This window comes from Sciurus carolinensis, unplaced genomic scaffold, assembly GCF_902686445.1.
Source record: "Sciurus carolinensis unplaced genomic scaffold, mSciCar1.2, whole genome shotgun sequence".
Taxonomy (NCBI): Eukaryota; Metazoa; Chordata; class Mammalia; order Rodentia; family Sciuridae; genus Sciurus; species Sciurus carolinensis.
The window spans coordinates 1102165-1120990 of NW_025920144.1; the positions used below are offsets into that span (position 1 = coordinate 1102165).

Consider the following 18826-nt stretch of genomic DNA (forward strand, 5'->3'; position numbering starts at 1 on the left):
AAACAATAAGCTTCTCATATCTTTTTGGCTGGAGGAATTTAACAACTTGGACAGGGAACTTATCCTCCCATAGAGACAGGAAGATAGAGGTACTATCTTTGATGATAATTACATTTCAAAGGCTCCTTGAACAAACATTCCTGGGTTGTAAAAACTGGCAAAAGGATTTTTAAAATATTTACATTTCAAAGGGGCAGAGGAAAAATTTATAATTATAAGTTTTCTAAAATAAGTCTTCTAGGACAAAGGAGGCAAGGGACGAAGAGCAACAGGTAACCAACAGGACCCAAGTTCAGTGTACTGGTACACCCAATCCCTGGTAGGGATCATATAACTACACACAGGGAACATGTCCCATAAGAACTTGTCAGGAAAGGCAGTAGATGTTTTCCACAGGAGTTATTGTCCAGAGGAGGTAAGCAACAGTGCAGGTGGTCATGCAGTGAATGGTAGGTAGTGGTCTGGGAGATGGGCAGCAGTGGCATAGTGTGAACCATCATGGAGTCCGACAAAACAAGCTGCAGCACTGGCAGAACCCATGGCTGCCCAGTAGCAGAGGGCAGCCCAGAAGAACATTGAAACCGGTCCAGGTGGAATTCAACACTGTAGTCTCTGGTTCTGAGTAAATGTTACATAGTTAAGTCCCACGTTCCTACAGGAAAAGAACGATAAAATTGACAGAACATAGTGACCATTTGAAACATAAATCAAAGATACTGAGGAAAGATTGATCTCTTTCTTTCAAGGGAAAAAAACGTTCAGGATTTAAATCTGACTACAAACACAGGAGGGGTAGCACAAGCCCATAATCTTAGCATCTTGGGAGGCTGATGCAGGAGGATTGCAAGTTTGAGGTCAGCATCAACATCTTAGCAAGATCTTGTTTCAAAATTTTTTACAAAGGTGAGGGGGAACTGGGATGTAGCTCAGGGGTAGAAAGTTCCTGTGCTCAATACCCAGTACTGAAAATAATAAGTAAATCTCACAGGAAACTGAAGCCAGAACATGAAATTTCAAGCCTAATTTATCAGAATTATTGCAATTTTCAGGTAAGAGTTCACAATTTACTTTCAAGCATGGATTTGTCTCAGTAGAATTCTCTCTCTCTCTCTCTCTCTCTCTCTCTCTCTCTCTCTCTCTCTCTCTGTTTTTGTTCTGCGAACTCATACACATAGATTCCCACAGATTTATTAAAAGTGATTCATGTTTACCTCTCTGGTAACAGAAGAATCAATTTCAGCATTCCAAATTCAAAAAACAGAACATGAAACATTAAAAATGGGCATAGTATGTTCTGGCAGGGTGTCCTTCCATCCACAGGAAGCCAATATGCTTGGCAGCTTGAACCTCCCAACAGTGAATGCTGAGGGGATCTCTAGGTCTGTACGATGTCTGTGTTGGATTGAACTGGTCAAAGGTGAACAGGTCTTCCACTGTGGAATCAGTAGGAGGCCTACTAGTGTCCCCAGAACAGCTAAGCAAAGACACACTCAAACAATTGGAGAATCTTCATACCGAAATTAAAGAAAGCAGCCCAAACATAAATAAAACCAGACTTTGTGAGCACACAAGCTGGGGTATTCTGGCTTCCCTATGGAGGGAAAGGATGGTATACCAGGGTACAAGTCCCTCCAAGCCTGCCCTGCTGAAGGCCTCAGTCAGAGACTGGGGGGCACTCATGATGTGTTTTCAGCAGCTGTTCCCTCCAGTGTTCCCAGAGGAAGTGCAGGAAGACAAACTCTGATCCCAAGCTGCCACCACCTGGAAACTTGCTCCCCAGCAGTTCCCCTTCTGTCTGACCAGACCCTTGCAGGACCATGGACAGCTCTCTGACGGTTCTGGGTGGGGCATGGGCAGAGGGATTCCTGCCATTGCAAGAGCTCCAAACCTAGCTGTCAAATCCACCCCCGCCTGCACTCACCAGATCAAGACTAAATACAAACGCTGGATCACACTTTCACTGTGACAGTGGAGGAAGTGTCCTATCCCAGGCCCAGTGAGTTAGATCCTTGTGACGCCATCCCCGCTTGCTCATTCGCTGCACACCTGCAGGACCAGTCCTGTGCTGGCACACTGCCTATCTCCTGTCCTTGCTTCCCCACTTCAGAGGCCCATGACGTCTCCTTCTGGCAGCCCTGCTCCAGCCCCACCACCCTCCTCCACCCTTGGTGGCCTGTGGAGTATGCATATTGGGGCCTGAGCCATTGCCCACCTTTCCAGAGAAGAGCGCCCCCAAAGAGGTATGGGCCTGTCCCTGTACTGGAAGAACAGGTACCACCAGCAAAAACCCCCATGTGTCATCCTAGTACCCACCTACTGCATGCCCCAAGAGCCACCCTCTATCTGCCAGCCAGAGACTGCTCAGCCCTCCTGCCACCCACCACCTCCACTGGACTCCAGTGCAGCTGTGCAGCCATTCTGGACACCTCTGGGGAGGAGCAGGAGCACTGCACCAGCATGAGAGGAGGCATCCCTGCCATTGCCACAACTGCTGCCCTTCAACCAACATCTACAACCCTTCCCAGAGGATCAGGAAACGTCAATGGGTCATCTGGTGGACCAGCAGGCTCTGAATCCAAAACCCCAGTACCCCTGCTCTACAGTCCCCCCAGGATCCAGGCATGCTCCAGGCACGCGGTTTCTGTGACTATCCCTCTTGTGTCTGGTACACTCATGCAGACCTTTGCACACGCACCTTTGCACGTGCATGTACGTTCCTGGCATGACCCTGCCTTATGCCCTGGTGGACCTTTGCATGTGCAACTATGCATGTGCATGTCCATTCCTGGCACGACCCTGCCTCGTGCCCTGGTGGACCTTTACATGCGCACCTTTGCATGTGCACCTTTGCACGTGCATGTCCGTTCCTGGCATGACCCTGCCTCGTGACCTGGTGGATCTTTGCATGCGCATCCTTGCACGTGCACCTTTGCATGTGCATGTCCATTACTGGCACAACCCTGCCTCATGCCCTCTGTCAACGGTTTTCTGCATGTGCCCAGGGTTCTCTAATCATTACCTTCCATAGCTGCATCGTGGTAACAGGTCTTACTGCTGTTTTTCCTGAAACCAGTTGGTTGCACTAGAAGGACCCTTTGTGCTCGCCGCTGTATTTCTGAATTGCGTCATCTCTAATAACTGCCATGGGTATGTTCCAGGGAAAACTTTGTCCCTCATGGTGGCCACCAGAGACCGGCCAATGGCGTCCCCCATGAAGCTCTATCACAGCTCCCGCAGACTTCCCTATTCTGGTTGGACCCTCTGGGCTGCCTGGTCCCACGGGGAGACTCACAGGTCATCCTGCCACCAGCTTGCAAGGGCACATTGGCGGTTGAATTGAGCACCTCCTAGATGCTTGTCCAGGGTCCTGAAGACTGTTCTACACTTCCTGGGAGACACAGACATGTCCTCCATCCTCCGCATTCCAGGTCTGTTGAGGAAGATGCTGCTGTCTGCTGCACTTTCCACTGATTCCTGCAGCACAGACCATCAAATCATCAAGCACATGCCTCCTATGGCACAGGAGCAGGAAGGGGCTGCTTGCCAGCTTGCAGGACCAAGGCCTGTCCAAGACCACTGTCCAGGGAAGACTGTACACAGAGCCCCTGGAGACAGTGGCCAAGGGGAGTCTGAGAAGGCAGAAGACCCTGATTAAAGAAAATATCAGAAGGGAGCTCCCATGTGACTGGAGGAGCACAATTTTCCTTGAGGCCCCTGGTATCCCATGGCTGCCTGCCTTCCTTTGTGCCCAGGCCTGGGGCTCTGCAGGTAAACCTCTGCACCCAGAGCTGCCAAGACAGAGCTGGCATCTCCCAGGCCACCTGTATGAGTTCCTGCCACAAAAGAAATGCCATCAGCAGCTCACACAGCTCCAGTCGAGGTCTCCAAGGTCTGAAGAGGAGGGCTCCAGGCCCTTCCAACCTTAAGCTGCCCCTGGAATGCTCTTCATCCCCAGGAATTCCACCAAAGAAGGCCCACACTGAGAAGGTGGCAGAAGGTCAGGTGGGACAGCCATTGGAAAGGAAGAAGTGTTCATATACTGGGGACACCGGCAGGACACGGAAACGGAAGTTTCCTTTGCTGCCTCACCACCGAGGGGAACCTCTGAGGCTGCCACCACCTCTGGAACTGGCCTGTCCAGTCACTGCTGAAGAACTAGACCGGGAGAAGGAGAAAGTTCTGCAGCGCATCATCCGCCTTCTGATGGGTGAGACCCAGGCCATATATGATAGCACTACCATGGCCCCCCACGCCCATGCATGGGACCCCACTGCATTGGGAGGAGGGGCCAGAACTGTGGCATCCCTGGGCCTTAGCCAGAACTTGCTCCACCATCCCAGTACCACCACTGTGGCAGCCTCCACCCCAATGTGGGTGGGCTCTGCTGTCTCATCCCAGAGACACCCTCCCACCTCCAACCTTAGTGTCCTCTTCCCCCACAGCCTGCCAATTGCTGCTTTGGCCCTTCCTCCCAGGCCCTCTCCCAGCACGCTGGCAGGCTTGGCTCCACAGCCAGTGGCTCCCTTTGGGGCCACCCTCATGAATACCAGTTTGCCTTCCCATTCCCTCCATGTGGGGCCTCCATCCAGCTCGGGTAGGAGCTTCCTCCCCTCTCAACAGAGCCCAGAGCCCAACAAAACACACAAGGCCTCACCTGTGGACAGAACCAGCAGGTCAGCTCCAAGGGTGCGGCAAAAGGCTCTGCTTGGGAAGCAGGCTGTCGTCTGTGGAGCCACCATTCCACAAATCCCTGGGGTTCTTCATGGGAAGATGCCCATGGCCCTCTCCTTTGCCAGCCCTCAATCTGGACAACTGGAAGCTCCAGGTCCAGGGGCAGCCCCAATCCCACCATTGACTGCAGGCCCCCCAGCCTTAGCCAGTCCAAAGCACTCAGCCCTTGGGGCTGACACAAATCGAAACCACACCATGGGTTCCCATGCCAGCACCCAGGCACATTCTGCTGGCAGCCAGGCTGCAAGGCCTGCTGGGCCATCAAATGCATTGGCCTCTCCCTCTGCAGCTGCCCCCCAGAGGACAGGACCTGTGTCCAGAATTTGTCCTGACAACAGACAGCCCCAGTCAACCTGTGAGAAACAAGGTCCATCCCCTTCCAGGCTGACAGGGTTAGTTACATCAAAGGTCACTGGAAAAAAAGACTTGTCCCCAGTCCTGATTACTCCCAGGACAGCAATGAGCATCTGCTCAGAAAGTAGAGGGAGCCTCAAACCCGGAGAGCACCAAGGGGCAAGCTTGGGACAGAACAGCAACAGTGACCCTGACCTGAGCACTACCACTGCACCCAGAAAATGCAAAAACAAGAGCAAACAGGGGAAAGGAAGCACTGGAGCTCCTACCCTGAATGCCACCCCCCAACACCTGCCCACCCAGGAACACCTAGGATCATCTCGGGACCAACACCACCCCCAGAAAGGCTACTTCTAGTAGCTCATCTGTCCCTTTCACATCAATGGGATCTGGGAGCCCAGACTTGCTCCCAGATCTCATATCAGCCTTTGGGAACATGTGTATCTCTTCCCAAAGAGGAGGGACCTCAAACAACAGAGAGCAACCTGGGGCAAGCTTGGGACACAGTAACGCCAATGTCCATAGGCAGAGCACCACCATGGGGACCACGGGGCAGAAGGGAAAGTGCAAGTCAGGGCAAGAAAACACTGGGGTTCGTACACTTACTGCCACCCCCCAAAGCCTGCCCATGCAGAAACCCTTAGGCTCTCCTGGGGGAAAAAGGACCAGCCCGAGAAAGACCTCCTCTACTTATAGGTCTGTTCCCATATCACCAATGGGATCTGGGAGCCCAGACTTGGTCCCAGGTTTGACATCTCCCAGGGCAGCAATAAACACCTGCTCAAAAAGTAGAGGAACCCCCAAACCTGGAGAGCAAAATGAGGCAAGTTCGGGACAGAACACTAAGAGTGTCCCTGGCCAGAGCACTACCACTGTCCCCAAAAAACAAAAGAACAAAAGAAAACAAAAACAAGGAAACACTGGAATTCCTACCCTGAGTGCCACCCCCCAACACCTGCCCACCCAGGAACACCTAAGCTCATCTCAGGGGAATACCACCACCCCCAGAAAGGCTACCTCTGGTAGCTCGTCTCTCTCTGTGACATCAGGGGGATCTGGGAGCCCAGACTTGTTCCCAGATCTCATATCCGCATTTGGGGCCTTGTGCATCTCCTCTTAAAGAGGATGGACCCCAAGCAACAGATAGAAACCTGGGGCAAGCTTGGGACAGAGCACCTCCAGTGTCCATAGGGAGATGACCATTATGGGGACAAAGGGACAGAAGGTAAAGTGCAAACAAGGGCACTTGTCTGTCTTACAGCTTTTTCCAGCAAAGATCAACCTGTGCTGGTCAGGGAGGATGCCTTCCTTGACTTGGTTCTTGCCTTGACATTCTCCATGGTGTCACTGGGCTCCACCTCCAGGGTGATGGTCATGCCAGTTAGGTTCTTCATGAAGATCTGCATCCCAACTCTGAAGTGCAGCACCAGGTGCAGGGTGGACTCCTCCTGGAAGTTGTAGTCAGACAGGGTGTGACTGTCTTCCAGATCTGTGCCTGCAAAGATCAAACCCTGCTCATTGGGGAGATGAATTCCTTGCCTCAGTGGTAGGATGTAGATCTTCATGAGGACGCTGACACACAACACTATAACCTGGAGGTGGAACCCATTGACACCATTGAGAATGTCATGGTAACTATCCAAGACAGGGTGGCATCTTCCCTAACCAGCAGTGGTTGATGTTTGCTGGCAACAGCTGGAATACTGGTGAGCCTTCTCTTTCTTGAACATCCAGAAGGAGTCCAGTGGCACCTGGTCTAACTTCAGAGTTCAGATGCAGATCTTCATGAAGAATCTGACTGGCATGACCACCAGCTTGGAGGTGGAGTGCATTGACACCAATGAGAATATCAAGGCAAAGATCCAAGACAAGAAAGGCATTCTTCTGACCAGCAGAGATTGATCTAGCAAAGACATGGAAGACAGCATGCTGTCTGACTACCACATCCAGGAGTCCACCCTGCACCTGGTGCTGTGCCTCAGAGGTGGGATGCACATCTTCCTGAAGACCCTGAAAGGCATGAACATCACTCTGGAGGTTGAGTAGGAATCCAAGAAAAGGAAGGCATCCTCCCTGACCAGCAGAGGTTGAACTTTGAGGGCAACAACTGGAACACAGGTGCACCCTCTCTTACTTGAACATCCAGGAGAAGTTCACCCTCCACTTTTTGCAGTATCTCTGAGGTGCAATGCAGATCTTCATGAATGCCCTGACCAACATGACTATCCCCCTTGAGGTGGAGTCCAGTGACAAAATTGAGAATGTCAAGGCAAAGATCCAAGATAAGGAAGGCATCCTTCCAACAAACAGTGGTTGTTCTTTGCTGACAAATAGCTGCAAGATGGGTGCACCCTATCTGACTACAACTCCAAGAAGGAGTCCACCCTGTACCTGGTGCTGTACCTCTTAGGTGGGTTGCAGATCTTCATGAAGTCCTTGACCTACACCACCATCACCCTGGAGGTGGAGCCCAGTGACACCATTGAGACTGTCAAGGCAAAAATCCAAGACAAGGAAAGCATTATTCACGACCAGTTGAAGTTGATCTAGCAAAGAAACGAAGACAGCACCATGTCTGATTATAACATCTAGTAGGAGTCAACCTGCACCTTATGTTGTGCCTCAGAGGTGGAATGAATATCTTCATGAAGCCCTGAAAGGCACGACCATCACCCTGGTGGTATAGCAAAGTAAAACCACAGAGAATGGCAAGACAAGATCTCAGTCATGAAATGGCTACCCCTTGACCAGCAGACGGTGACGTTTCCTGGCAACAGTTAGAAGACTGGTGCACCTTTCCTGACCAACACACCCAGAAGGAGTCCACCCAGAACCTGGTGCTGCACCTCCAAGGTGGGATGCAGATTTTCGTGAAGACACTGACAGGCAAGACCTTCAACCTGGAGGTGGATCCCAGTGACACCATTGAGAATGGCAAGGCAAAGATGCAAGACAAGGAAAGCAATCTTCCTGACCAGTAAAGATTTATCTCACAAAGAGTTGGAAGACAGTAGCCTGTCAGATTTCAACATCCAGGGGTCTACGCTGCACCTGGTGCTGCATCTCAGAGGAGGGATGCCGATCTTTATGAAGATTCTGACTGGCATGAACTTTACCCTAGAGGTGGAGCCCAGTGACACCATGGAGAATGTCAAGGCAAGAACCAAGTCAAGGAAGGCATCCCCCCTGACCAGCACAGGTTGATCTTTGCTGGAAAACAGCTGTAAGACAGACACACCTGGTTTCACTACAATATCCTGAAGGACTAGACTGTTGTCCAGCTGTTTGGCAGCAAAGATTAACCTGTGCTGGTCAGGGAGGATGCCTTCCTTGACTTGGTTCTTGCCTTGACATTCTTCATGGTGTCACTGGGCTCCACCTCCAGGGTGATGGTCCTGCCAGTCAGGGTCTCCATGAAGATCTGCATCCCACCTCTGAGGCGCAGCACCTATGCAGGATGGACTCCTCCTGGATGTTTTAGTCAGACAGGGTGTGCCTGTCTTCCAGCTCTGTGCCAGCAAAGATCATCCACTGCTCCTTGGGAGAGATGAATTCCTTGTGTCAGAGGTGGGATGTAGATCTTCATGAGGACTCTTACCAGTAAGACCATCAACCTGGAGTTGGAGCCCATTGACACCATTGGGAATGTCAAGGTAATGACCCAGATGAGGATGGCAACTCCCCTAACCAGCAGAGGTTGATGTTTGCTGGCAAAAACTTGAAGACTGGTGAACCCCGTCTTACCTGAACATCCAGGAGTCCACTGGCACCTGGTTCTACACCTCAGAGGTGGGATGCAGATCTTAGTCAATAATCTGACTGGCATGACCATCAGCCTGGAGGTGGAACTCAGTGACACCAACGAGAATGACAAGGCAATGATCCAACACAAGGAAGGAATTCTTCCAACCAGAGGAGGTTGATCTAGCGAAGAGCTGGTAGACAGCACCCTGTCTGACGACAACATCCAGGAGTCCAAACTGCACCTGGTGCTCACCTCAGAGGTGGAATGCAGATCTTCATGAAGACCCTGAATGGCACAACCATCACCTTAGAGTTGGAACTAATTGAGAATGTCAAGGCAAAGATGCCAGTCAAGGAAGGCACCCTCTCTGACCAGCAGAGGTTGACATTTTCTGGCAACAGCTAGAAGACTGGTTCACCTTGCCTGCCTACAACATCCAGAAGGAGTCCACCCTGAACCTGGTTCTGAATCTCAGAGGTGTGATACAGATCTCCATGAAGACCCTGATTGGAATGACCATAATATTGGAGGTGGACAACAATGACAGCAGATGTTGATCTAGCAAAGAAATGGAAGACAGCACACTATTTGACTACAACATCAAGGAGTCCACCCTGCACCTGGTGCTGTGCCTCAGAAGTGGGATACAGAACTTCATGACGTCCCTCTCTGGCTTGACCATCACCTTGGAGGTGGATTCCAGGAACACCACTGAGAATGGCAAGGAAAGTATCCCAAACAAGAAACACATATTTCTTGACCAGCAGAGGGTGACCTTTGCTGGTAACACCTACAAGACTGGTGCATCCTGCCTGACTACAACATCCAAAAGGAGTCCACCCTGCACCTGGTGCTGTGCCTCCGAGGAGGGATGCAGATCTGCATGAAGACCCTGACTGGCATGACCATCACCCTGGAGGTGCAGCCCAGTGACAATATTGAGAATGGCAAGGCAAATATCCAAGACAAGGAAGGCAATTTTCTCGATCCATTAAAGATTTATCTCACAAATATCTGGAAGAGTGTAGCCTTTCAGATTTCAGAATCCAGGAGACCACCCTGCACCTGGTGCTGCATCTCAGATGTGGGATGCAGATCTTCATGAAGACCCTAACTGGCACAAACATCGCCCTGGAGATAGAGCCCAGTGACAGCATGGAGAATGTCAAGGCAGGAACCAAGTCAAGGAAGGCATCCTCCCTGACCAGCACAGGTTGATCTTTGCTGCCAAACAGCTGGATGACACTAGATGCCTATTGGATGTTGTAGTGAGACACAGTGTGTTTGTCTTACAGCTGTTTTCCAACAAAGATCAAGCTGTGCTGGTCAGGGAGGATGCCTTCCTTGATTTGGTTCTTGCCTTAACATTCTCCATGGTGTCACTGGGCTCCATCTCCAGGGTGATGGTCATTCCAGTCAGGGTCTTCATGAAGATCTGCATCCCACCTCTGAGGTACAGCACCATGTGTATGGTGGACTCCTCCTGGATGTTGTAGTCAGACAGAGTGTGCCTGTCTTCCAGCTCTGTGCCAGCAAAGATCATCCAATGCTGCCTGGGGAAGATGAATTCTTTGTGTCAGAGGTGGGATGTAGATCTTCATGAGGACTCTTACCAGTAAGACCATCAACCTGGAGTTGGAGCCCATTGACACCATTGAGAATGTCAAGGTAATGGCCCAGATGAGGATGGCAACTCCCCTAACTAGCAGAGGTTGATGTTTGCTGACAACAGCTGGAAGACTGTTCAACCCTGTCTTATCTCAACATCCAGGAGTCCATTGGCACCTGGTTCTACACCTCAGAGTGGGATGCAGATCTTATTGAATAATCTGCCTGGCATGAACATCAGCCTGTAGGTAGAGCTCAGTGACACCAATGAGAATGTCAAAGCAAAGATCCAACCCAAGGAAGGAATTCTTCCCACCAGTGGAGGTTGATCTAGCAAAGAGCTGATAGACAGCACATTATTTGACTACAATATCAATACCCTTACCTGGTGCTGTGCCTCAGAAGTGGGATGCAGATTTTCATGAAGAACCTGACTGTCATGATCATCAACCTGGCGGTGGAGTCCAGGAACACCACTGAGAATGGCAAGGAAAATATCCCAGTGAAGAATCACATATTTCTTGACCAGCATAGGGTGACCTTTGCTGGTAACACCTAGAAGACTGGTGCACCCTGCCTGACTACAACATCCAAAAGGAGTCCACCCTGCACCTGGTGCTGTGCCTCCAAGGTGGGATGCAGATCTTCATGAAGACCCTGACTGGCATGACCATCACCCTGGAGGTACAGCCCAGTGACAAAACTGAGAACGGCAATGCAAAGATCGAAGACAAGGAAGCCAATTTTCTCAATCTATTAAAGATTTATCTCAGAAATATCTGGAAGAGTGTAGCCTGTCAGATTTCAAAATCCAGGAGGCCACCCTGCACCTCCTGCTGCATCTCAGATGTGTGATGCAGATCTTCATGAAGACCCTGACTGACACAAGCATCTCCCTGGAGGTGGAGCCCAGTGACACCATGGAGAATGTCAAGGAAAGAACCAAGTCAAGGAAGGCATCCTCCCTGACCAGCACAGGTTGATCTTTGCTGCCAAACAGTGGATGACATTTGACTCCTTCTGGATGTTGTAGTGAGACAGGGTGTGTACCTGGTGCTGTGCCTCAGAGGTGGGATGCAGATATTCATGAAGACCCTGACTGGGATTATCTCACTCTGGAAGTGGAGCCTAGTGACACCATTGAGAATGACAAGGCAAATATCTAAGAAAAGGAAGGCAATGTTCCCGACCAGCAGAGATTGATCTCACAATGAGCTGGAAGACAGTAGCCTGTAGGATTCCAACATTCAGGAGTCTACCCTGCACCTGGTGGTGCAACTAGAGGTGGGATGCAGATCTTCATGAAGACCCTGACAGGCACAACCATCACTCTGGAGGTGGACCTCAGTGACACTAATGAGAATATCAAGGCAAATATCCAAGACAAGGAAGGCATTCTTCCTACCACCAGAGGTTGATCTAGCAAGGAGCAAGAAGACAGCACCCTGTCTTACTCCAACATCTCATGAGAGTCCACCCTGTTCCTTGTGTTGTGCTGCAGAGATGGGATGCATATCTTCATGAAATCCAGAGATCACAACCAGCACCCTGGAGGTGGAGCCCAGTAACATCATACAGAATGGCAAGGTAAACATCCAAGACAAGGAAGGCAATCTTCCTGACCAGTAAAGATTTACATCCCAAAGAGCAGGAGACAGTAGCCTGTCAGATTTCATCATCCAGGAGTCTACACTGCACCTCGGTGCTGCATCTCAGAGGTGGGATGCAGATCTTCATGAAGACCCTGACTGGTATGAGCATTGCCCTAGAGGTGGAACACAGTGACACCACGGAGAATGTCAAGGCAAGAACCAAGTCAAGGAAGGCATCCTCTGTGACAGACATATGTTGATCTGTGCTGGAAAACAGCTCTAAGACACACCCAGTGTCACTACAATATCCTGAAGGAGTCTACTGTTGTCCACCTATTTGCCAGCAAAGATTAACCTGTGCTGGTGAGGGAGGATGCCTTCCTTGTCTTGATTCTTGCCTTGACATTCTCAATGGTGTCACTGGGCTCCACCTCCAGGCTGATGGTCATGCCAGCCAGAGTCTTCATGAAATTCTGCATCCCACCTCTGAGGTGCAGCACCAGGTGCAGTGTGAACTCCTCATGGATGTTGTAGTCAGACAGGGTTTTCCTTTCTTCTAGCTCTGTGCCAGCGAAGATCAACCACTGCTGCTTGGGGGAGATGAATTCCTTTTCACAGAGGTGGGATGTAGATCTTCATGAAGGCCCTGACTGGCATGACCATCACCCTGGAGTTGGATCCCAGTGACACCACTGAGAAACTTAAGGTAAAGATCCAAGAAGAGGAAGGCATTCTCCCTGACCAGCAGACTTTAATGTAGCAAAGAACTGGAAGAAAGGAATACTCTTTCTGACTGCACCATCCAGAGGTAGGCAAGTCCCTGGGATCATGGCTTGGGGTCAGGTACATGCAGAGGAAGGAGATGAGGCAGGAGGGTCCCTTCATCCCAGTTTGTGCAGGACTGTGTGAGTCAGACTGCAGCCTTGGTACTCACCTCAACAGGTATCAGGGAGCTATAGAATATGTAAGAGCAAGGGAGGGTTAGCTTAGAGCTGTCCTTCAGGATGTCTCAGCTGATAGCAAATATAAGTGTGAACAGTGTCTTCTGGATCATAAAATAAGACTTCCTTTTTTCCTTTCCCTCCTTTTCTTACCCCCATAAGTATTTCATGAGCATCTACTTTGTTCCAGGCCCTGTTCCATAAGATGCAGATTGAGCACTTACTTACAAGCTTTCATTGAGTGTACAATACAGTCTGGGGAGATGTAGATAGATAATGTATCTCAAAAGGGCCAAGTGCTATGGGGAAAATAAGCTGGAGAGAGATGGAAGGGGCTCACCTGAGGTGGTGTTAGGGTTGGCTTCTCTGAGGGGATGACATTTGTGCAAAGACCTGAAGGAAGAGAGGATGTAGATGTGAAGGAGAGTGATGATGAGATCAGAGAAAGAACAGGGTTCATCATGCAGAACCTCATGGCTGCTGAAGTCTTTGGCTCTCACTCTGGGTAAGATGGGGACACTGGGGGAGATTTGAGAAAGGGAGACACTTGTGCATGTTGGGTATGAGTGGGAAGGAAGCAAGGACACTAGATCATCAGACAAGAGAGGGAACTTCTGCCTGTTCTTTGCAGAGTTTTGGTTCTGGGATGGGAATCCCAGGCCCCAGCCTGCACTCCCTGCCAGCAGGGGAGGTGTTGCAGAATGCTCCTCCATTGAATGAGTGCAGAACTTCCAAGGGGATATTTTGGGGCCCCCTGAGGTCTGTAGGACTGACTCAGTTCAACTGCGTGCATCATGTTCGTGGACTGATGGGGGCAGAAATTCTCCTCATGAATAAGGCAGTCCCATCCTGATGTATTTTGAGGGTTTTCAGGGTTCTGGCAGCACAGCTCCTGGGAGCTTGAGATGGTGACGGGCATCTCTGGGAGACTTGATCACCTGGTTCTCAGTGGTGAGGAAAGCAGGAGGGCCTGGCTTTCTTACTTCCTTGTGTCTCCTGTGCCATCCAGCTGGATCTCTCTATGGTATCTTCATAGGGTGCTATCTGAGCTGGTGGGAGCATTTTGTCATGGGTTAGCAGGTATTTAAGGACACTTTTGTCACCCCTGTGGGCCTGCAATTGCTAAGACTGCAGCACCCTGATGGGACAAGACATGCCCTAAGTCCTTGCTCTCAACTCTCTATCCCTAATAACCCAGGTGAGTCCTAGCAGGTTCCTTTTCCTGCTTTCTAAGCAGGTGTTTGCACAGCTGCAGGAGTCTGTGTGCTTCAGTGCATGTGACTGGCTGTTGCCAGGTGCTCCCTGTTTCCTCTACTTGGAATTTGCCAAATCGGCATTTAAGACTTAAGAAAACTAGGTAGCTGACAAGGCTTTGGGAGTCTTCCTCCCCTGCAAGAAAACCAGGTCTCAGCTAAAACACCCTAAGGGAATAAAGGCCTTTAAAAAACAATTCAGAAACTGAGCCTGTTCTATGGACCCTTTCCTTTAACTTTTCCCATGCCCTGTGCAGTGAAGAACACACCTTCTCTTGTGATTAGGAAACTAGGCACAGAGATGGCAGGTAACTTGCCTAAGGCCACAGAGATGGTGAGTGTTTCACCCAGGGGTCTGAATGAAGGTCTGCTTCTAATTGCTCTGCAGCTGAAACCAATGCCTAAATATGGTTGTGACTTCTTCTGGGATAGTGGAGTTGACAAAGGGAAGAATTTGGAATCACAAAGTCCTGGTTTGAATTTTGGTTTTGCCCATTTAAGCATGTGGACTTCTGGGGTGACAGTGTCTTTGCCCCCATGCAGCTGTGCTGCTGTACTGTCACAGCTGGTTCATCTCTATGCTTGCCTTGCCCCATTGGAAGGAAGAGGGACTCAGTCACAGGGGGACTCTTTGATGCCTTCTTGTCACAGATGACCTTGAGATGCTCTCAGAGCAGAAACAGGCTCCCCATGGGTATGCTCTGGGCTCAGGGTGCTGCAGGCTGCAGAGCTGTGCTAGAGGATGAATGGAAGGGAGGTTTCTTGATGTCCAATGGGAGACAACCTTTCAGTGGGAGCCTCTTGTCTTGGAATGGATTTGCCCTAAAGAGCTGGGTGAGGGTTTACAGTGTTCTAAATGCAAATGTGGTCACTGTGTTTTTAAATTTTTTTTAGCCATATTAGAAGAAGGCAGATCAATGATTTAATGCTTTTTCTGTGCCTGATGTTGCAGGCATTCAGATTGTGGGTGTGCATTCGGGATACAACAGTGGCTTCCACACTGAGTCCCCACTGATAAATGTGATAGCTCAGACCCTAGAAGCCAGAAACTCAATGATACTTGAGTCTTTGAAAGCATTTCCCTGTAATGATTCTCCAGTAAATTATGCTTAATTAGGAAATTGGAATTATAGTAATGTCCCTTTGTCCAACTTCAATCCTAAGTGCTTTACTTTATCTCATTGAATCTATAACTCAGCCTTCCTATAGTGGAGGTAGAGGTAGCAACTCCTCTTTTCTAACAAGGAAGTTGAAGCTCAGAGGTGTAGGGAACTGAATGAAGGCCGCACACTGTGAAGCATCAGAGCAGGTTCATCTTCCATAGTTTCAAGGTGCATAAACCCTAATAGAAATAGCTAGAACAATAAACAAAGATAAAATGAAAGGAGAAAGAAACTGAGAAGTGGAGTTCTTGGTTCATGTGTCTGGGAATTTTGGGGTGATGCAGACTTAGGTACCTCTCTATCCAGGGGTGCAGTGATGTCATCAGGACACTGCCTCTCTCCATCTTGCAGTGCCTTCTGCTGTTCATGTCCTCTCTGTGGGGAGGTGGCCTGTTGCCTAGCAGCTTTAGGGGCACAATCTGCTGGCTTGGCACTGCAGGAAAAGAGTTTCCCCTACCTAATAAGTATAGTAAAAATCATGGGACTTGGTCTGGCTGTTTGGCCTCGACATGCTTGGCCACTCTTTGGGAAGCCAACCATGCAGTGGATCATGGGAGCTTCCAGCTAAAGAAGATACCCAACCCCTCATGGCTCCCTGTACACTCCAAATGCCACAGCACTCTCTGTTCCATCATTGAAATATGACTATACCTCTATTCACAAGATTTTTTTAGGTCCTGGGACCTGGAAAACCTGAAGCTTCTCAGGAACTTCCTGCTGCTCACAATGCCTGAATCAGAGATGACCCTCCATGTTCAGAGACTCCTGACACAGCTGGAGAACAGACATCCCAGTGAGTCTGAGCCCTCTGATGATGGCACCTGGGGTGATGACAGAGGGTGTGTGCAGAGGAATCTGTGCTGGTGCCAGTTGGATCTGGCATTTGGTCCCCAGCCAGAGAGGCCTGATGTCCTGAAGCTGGTGGTCCCTAGTCTGGGAAGGCATCCTGTTGTGGGGAGAGGGGCTGGGTTGTTCTCAGAAGCAGGGTTCAACTGTGAATTGAGAAAGGCCCAGGGAAAGGCAGTCATGTTGGGGGGTTTCTCCTGCAGTTCTAGCACCACCTCAAGTGAGAGAACTGCCTCCAGCAGCAGTGGCCCAGGTTACCTGCTTACAATTCAGGCAGCATATCACCAAATTCCCTGTGATAGAGGAAGAGTAACCCTCAAACCTGCAGGATGACCCAACTCCAGCACCATCCACACAGGGAGACATTGAGCCACCAGTGGCCACTGTGACCCTTCAGGCAGAGAAGGCAGCTCAGCTGCCACTAAGCAAACCAGAGGACACTGAACATTTTCTTCCATTTGGTAAAGATGTTGATCCAATCTGCCATCCCACCCTGTCAAGAGAGTCAGTTTTCCTGGCACCAACATAAGTTTCAGGCACCAAAACGCCAGAGACAGGAGGTCAGGAAACTGTCAGGCCAGCAGCCCTCCACTTCTCCTGGAAGGTTTTCCTCTGCCCTAGTCCTATGGTCCTCTATGGCTCCTCCCACCTCCTGAGCATTACCCAGTGCCTGATCCCTCACTACAGCTGACTGCACCCTCCCCTCTGAACTGGTCCACTTTATTTTTCATGTTGTTAAATTTTTCTATTGTTTAGGATGGCATTGCAAGTGTTTTTAGTAACAAACTTATATTGACATAAAATTGCTCAATCTATTCAGGCTCTGCTGCCAAGAGCACTGTGTAGCTGAAGATGGATCCCTATAGAGCACATGGCTCCTGTGGGATGGACACACACAGGCCATCCATAAGGAGGTGAGCTCAAGGCCCTGGGTATAGGGCACAGGTGACTGCCTAAAAGGTGGTGAAGATTTCAGGTCATTTTATCTCATATAGTGATCTGTGATGTTAACTATGTTAACTGCCATGTGGAACTATACACCTTGTCCACATCATATAGCAAACTTACTGTGTGTGTTCTTATTGCTCCACAGATCATGTCTCGCCATCCTCTTATTCCCTAAGACACAATATGAAAGTTAGACCAGTTGATAACTCAGTAATGGCCTGTATGGTTTAAATCAAAGGAAGATTCTCATGGTTTGCATGCTACATGACAAGCTGTGCCTCTTGCACTAGTTAGTCCACTGAGAATGCAAAGAAAATGTTCCTGAAGGAAATGAAAGTGCTACTTCAGAGCATATGTGAAAGATAAGAAAGTCAAACAGGCTTATGACTGCTATGGAAAAAGTTATCATTGTCTGGAGAAAAGATGAAACACACACATTTCCTTAAGCCAAATTCAAATCCAGATAAGGCACTAACTTCAGATTGTTCTAATGTCAAGAGAAGTGAGAAAGCTCCAGACAGTTTTGTTAATGATGTTTAATGCAAGAGGCCCATCTCCAGAAATTAAAAGTGCAAGATGAACAGCAGGTGTTGAAGGAGAAGCTACGCTCTTGCTAAGCTGTTTGATGAAGATGTGCTATGGAGTTACTAGGAGTCCCCCAAAAGCTCATGGGTGAGACAGTGCAAGAAGGTTTAGAGGTGAAATGATTTGGTTTTGAGAGCCTGAACTCAATCACTGCATTACTCCCCAGCAGGGATGGATATGCGGCATGCGTGGAAGGGGATGTCCTCCACCCTCTCAAGCCTGGAGGCATAGGTGGCACCTGTGGAGGTGTCCAGTGGCTGTGAAAGAAGTCTGGATGCAGGGGAGGAAGTTTATACTGGCCATCCTCAGCTCCACAGCAGGTTCCACAGCAGAGGTCCAGATTGGGGGTGCCCAGCAACCATGGATGGTGGATCCACATGCAGGGGCATCCATCTGCAGGGAAGACAATGATCAGCGAGCCTCAGTGTCCAAAGAAGTTCACTAGTCCAGTTGTATCTGCAGCAGCATGGAGCCTCGGCCTCAGGCTAGATGGCCACAGCAGGGGCAATGGGCAATCTAGCTTTGGTGTTGGACATCTGTGGATGTATCAGTATCCAGAGTCCAGTTATGGCAGTAGTGGCAAAGGCAAGTGACTCTGGAGGTGGCAGCGGCAGGCGAGGTGTCTGGCTGAGAGGGTCCTCCTCCTTTGGTGGTGCAGGAGTCTGGTTACAGTGCAGTGGTGGTGGGGGCAGTATTGCAGGTGGCCATGTTGAGACTTCAGGAGTTGCAGCTCTGCTGGTGACTGCATTGACAGCTGAGGGTGGTGGGCCTGAGTCAGAGGGTGACTGGAGGCTGGGGTGGTCTCTGCAGTGGCTGCTTCAGGCCACTGGTCCTGCCCCTGGCAGAGACTGCCTGTGCAGGAAGTAGACACAAGAGGCAGCAGTACACAGACAGCCTCTGAGGATCTTATACTGCCCATGCCAGTGGTGCCTCGCACTGGCCTGGAGCTCACTTGGTGGCTGCTCACCCCACATCCTGGTTCACCCTGCCCTTCCCTGGGTTGCAGTCTCTGCTGGGGGAGTAGGCCTGCTGCCAGGTGGGGCAGCCCTTTATTTTTATT

General features: G+C 50.0%; 2 pseudogenes; both read left to right on the forward strand.

The window, feature by feature from the left end:
* Positions 1–6111, forward strand: part of LOC124974348 (E3 ubiquitin-protein ligase ZNF598-like) — an 89153-nt pseudogene extending 83042 nt beyond the window's left edge.
* Positions 6112–6858: 747 nt separating this feature from the next.
* LOC124974350 (polyubiquitin-C-like) lies at positions 6859–12790 on the forward strand (annotated as a pseudogene).
* The last annotated feature ends 6036 nt before the right edge of the window (positions 12791–18826 follow it).